Source organism: Penaeus monodon, chromosome 26 (assembly GCF_015228065.2).
Source record: "Penaeus monodon isolate SGIC_2016 chromosome 26, NSTDA_Pmon_1, whole genome shotgun sequence".
In the NCBI taxonomy this organism is placed as follows: Eukaryota; Metazoa; Arthropoda; class Malacostraca; order Decapoda; family Penaeidae; genus Penaeus; species Penaeus monodon.
This window is the reverse complement of record NC_051411.1, coordinates 6,635,969-6,640,740: the sequence shown is the minus strand read 5'-3', so window position 1 is coordinate 6,640,740 and position 4,772 is coordinate 6,635,969.

Below are 4,772 nucleotides of genomic sequence, written 5' to 3'. Positions count from 1 at the left end.
GTGGTACCTTTTTTTTTTTTTTTTTTTTTTTTTTTTTTTAGGTAATCATTCTCTCTTATTTTATCCGGGCTTGGGACCAGCACTGACTTGGGCTGGCTTGGCCACCCAGTGGCTAGGTAGGCAATCGAGGTGAAGTTCCTTGCCCAAGGGAAACAACGCGGCGGTCGGTGACTCGAACCCTCGAAGTCAGATTGCCGTCGTGACAGTCTTGAGTCCGACGCTCTAACCATTCGGCCACCGCGGCCCCATATATATATATATATATATATATATATATATATATATATATATATATATATATTATATATGTATGTATGTATCTATATTATATATATATATATATATATATATATATATATATATATATATATATATGTATGTATGTATCTATATGTATATATATATATATATATATATATATATATATATATATATATATATATATATAAGGCCTTTTGTTTCTCATTGCTTCTGTTTTGCTTCGTTTAGTTCTTAAATTGTCGGTCCTTCAGTCATCCCCATTTTGACATCTATTCGGCATCAGTTTCTCGGAAGTATAACGTAGTCGTGACTTCCCGCGGTGACAAAAGACGATGAATTTGAGCATATGACCCTTTCTTCACCGTCTTAATAATTATTCGGTCCACAAGTACGCAAGGAAGATTTTTTTCATATGATCAATTTATGTTCGCAATGCCAGGGGTTCAATTTCTCCCCGTTAGAGCTTTCCTAAACCACATATGACTCGTACTATATGCACGTCAGCTTAGGATAGATTTCATCTTTAAAATACAATATCATAAAGGCGAAAGCAAAAAGAAGAAAAAATAAAATAAAATAAAAGAAAGAAAAAAAAAAAACACACACACACACACACACACACACACAACTGCCAATTTGCTCACGATCAGTGCAGAATTAGCGGTATTTTTTGCGATTTCGCTAATAATTTCATCATCATCATCAAGGGGCTAAAGCCGAAGGGGGCGCATAGCCGCATCCACCCTTCTCTTCCAGCCACAAGGATCCCTCGAGGCGAGTCTCCAGGCAGGCACACGGCCCATCTCTAATTCCTCGCGACAGGTCTCGTCGAGCTGCCCAAGCCATGATCTCCGGGTCGTCCCACAGGTCTCCTCCACCCAGGGTTGTCTCGCAGAGAGACAACCTTATGGGCAGGATCGTCCACAGGGAGACGAGCTATTCATTTATCACTTCATATATTGTTTTATATACTTATAGTTTATATCGTATATTATTTATTTATTTATTTTTACATTATTCTTTATATCTAGGATTTCTTTTCATCTTCCTTTTTCTTTTTCTCCTTCTTCAAGAATTCAGATGACGTGATCGGTTTTCCAGGAATACACTTGCTCCTTACAGCCTCCAGTTGCCACACGCTCTTTACTTTACGGTTATAGGCGGGGACCGGAATTCACAACAATAATTACGCTACGAAATTAAGGGTAAAATTTTCGTTCCTTCGTGTTTTCAAGAATTCGTCCGGCATGACAGGGTTTCCCAGGGATGTAATAGTGTGAACGAATAGTGCTCACAGCTTTAAACCTTGTGTAATATGGTGTGTGAGGATTAAAATAATATGCTGTATGTTACTATATCGCCCTGTGGTACTTCGTGCAAATGCTGCTTTCATATTTTCGGTCGCACTTGAGGGAAAGCACTTAGGAAAAAAAATCATTACGGAAAGAGAGGTAGAGAGGAAAGAATGAAAATATGTATCCATACACGTTTATTTTTGTATTCAAATGCTACGTGCTAATTAATCTATGTTCATCTTTTCGTTTTCTATTTATGATTCGGCTTATACTACATGTCTAAGACATGTCACTGTTAGTTTTATCATCATCTTTGATTTCATAATCATTATCATCGTTTGATGTTTTTGTATTTTTCATTATCATCATTATATATTATCATTATCAGTTTGTTTTTTATTTTATTGACGTATTTTTTAACCTCCGTAGTCATTCCAAATACAGAACTTTTAATTATTATTCATCCGGACGCTTATGTATACGTACTACATGTCAGATTTAAAAAACAAGAGGAACAACTTCAAATAATATTAAATGAAACGTTTTCTTTTTTTAATAACAGAAATATATAAGGTGATGATACTTTGACTTTATTTCACCCAGTTGTTTCGACAGAGGAAAGAATTTCACCTATGATATTGCATGAAATTTAATGTGTGAAGTACCGTGCAATACACATACTTTTAAGGGGAGGAGGTACTTTTGCGTTGAACGAATCGTTAGGCATTAAAATATATTAGGAGCACCATCATCCTCGTGTGGCTATAGTGGTGGATACACAGACAGACCAAGCCACACAGGGTCCAGCTCCACCACCTCGTCCTCGACCCTAAGGACATGGAGGGTCTCTCGGAGGTCTCACCTCTACCTTCAACAATAAACCAGCAAGCTAAGAACCTCTTTCATTCGCCTGCACTAATGCCACCCTCTCTCGCTGATATCTGATAGCAAGGGTGTTCAGGAAATTCTCTCGTTGACATCTGATGGCAGCAGTGATCAAGAACCTCGCCTCCTCGCCTCCCTTAATGCCCAGCCATCCTACCAAGTTCTCTTCTGGTCGCGCCTACCTACACCATGTCTACCCTACTACTTCGTGCTGACCACTCACGCCTGTGCTTGCCTCCTGAGGAAGTCGCTGACGATATATTCCCACACTCTACACCGCCACCTTCGCCAGTCCGGCCCTCCTGCCACGCCAACTCTTTGCGAACCCTCGTCAGCGCAACCACGGACCCGCTGTTCTACTCAGCACCACTAATACTTCCTCGCTACTATTAAAAGTAAGTATTAGTGCCAGATTAACTATTACCCCCCCCCCCTTACACCTTACATACCAGCTGCCTTCTTTCAAATTCAAAGTACACGCTACTTATAAACACACTACTAAAAACAAACGAAATCACACACAGAGATCAAACCTAAGTGACACACCCTCACCTCACACCTCAGTGTCCAGCCCTTTTCCGTAATTGATGTATTGTGTTATTAGTATTTTTCTGTCCATTATCATTTTTGTGCTCACATTGCAGCTTTTTTCTCAGAGTAAGTAATTGTGTGCCTTTTTATACCAATTGTTGTTATATTGCTTATTCTTGTGTACTTTATTCATGTTTATTGTTGGGAAATTCATAAAATTATCGATTCTTCATCTTTATGTTATGCCTATTAGTAATTACTTCATTCCAATTTGCGTCTTCGGTTATATTCCGCGTATACATATATATCGTTGTTTTATGTAATATCACTGTAATATCATTTACCGAGCTAATCGTTCGCTTATACATTCGAATACCCCTCCAACCATTAACCCACCTACTTTGCTAGTCTACACGGAATTCACTCTAGGATTATGGATTTTACTAAGTGCCATCCCTTTGACTTATAACTGAACCCAAATCGCTTTCATGACGTCCTCTCGAAGTTCGATATCTTGTCCTCAGTAATGCTGGAATTTATGCTTCTTTAGTTTTAAGGTATTGGTGAATATGGAGCATGTTTCAATTGATATTACCGCACTACAGACACCATGCTTTATATAGGTTTACATAGTTATTATCACAGCAAGTTAATTTTAAGGAAGGAATCCTGCGCCCGATGCACCTAGAAATTACGCGCTCTTACGCTCACACGATTGGCGCGCTCGGGACGCGCATGGTTAGAATTAAGTACAGGCCCAGCTGCCTCAAAGTTCGAAGCATATATACACCTGCATATTTGTCCCAAAGATGTGGAATTCTAGTCCAAATATTTTTTTCTCTACAATATGATGGTTCTGTAGTTCTCACAAACCCTGACAAATAAAATTAATTAACACCTTACTTGACAAATTATTGTGACAAGTTTTCTTGATGTTCCCATTTTCTTCCAGCTTAGTAAGGTGATTGACAAACATATTATTATCCTTCTTCTTTGCCTTTTTACTGGCCTGGTACACTTATATTTCAGCCTCAGAAGACGATGTGACCCTCCTTCCTACTGAATGTTGCACCTCAGTGCAAAATCTCCGCACCTGGCACACGACGAACCTAGCAATCATCAGATCACCAGGAATCAGCTGTAGACGCCGAGCAGAACTTTTATCCCTATGGCAGTGTTCTAGTGTTGCAGACGGCTCGAGGACGAGCCTTGCAAGTGGCCGAGCGATGTAAACAATACACAGTAAGACCAAATGGTACGTTTCACATCTCTGTACCCAGCAGCTGCCTTTCCTACTTGGGTGGATGCAAGTGTCCTGCCCTGCTTTCTCTTCTGGCACTTCTACGACGTAAGTAAGCATCCGCCCTCGAAGGGAGCCGCCGCATAAAAGGACATGTCTCGTCAAACAGAGAGGGAGAGACAATGTAGACAGACAAAGCCACACAGGGTCCAGCTCCACCACCTCATCCTCGACTTCGGGACACGGAAGGTCTCTTGGGGATCTCACATCTACCTTCAACAATAGACAAGCAAGCTAAGACCCCTATTATTCACCTGCATTGAGACCATTCTTTCTGTTTGACATCTGCCACGCGCATGTAACCAATAAACAGCATGACCGGATAGTACGTTTCACACCTCTGTCCCCAGCAGCTGCCTTTCCTCCTTAGACGGATGCAGGTGTCCAGCCCTGCTTTCTATTTTGGCTCTTCTATGATGTAAGTGAGCATCCGCCCTCGACGGGAGCCGCTGCATTAAAGGACATGTCTCGTGAAACAGAGAGGGAGAGACAATGTAGAC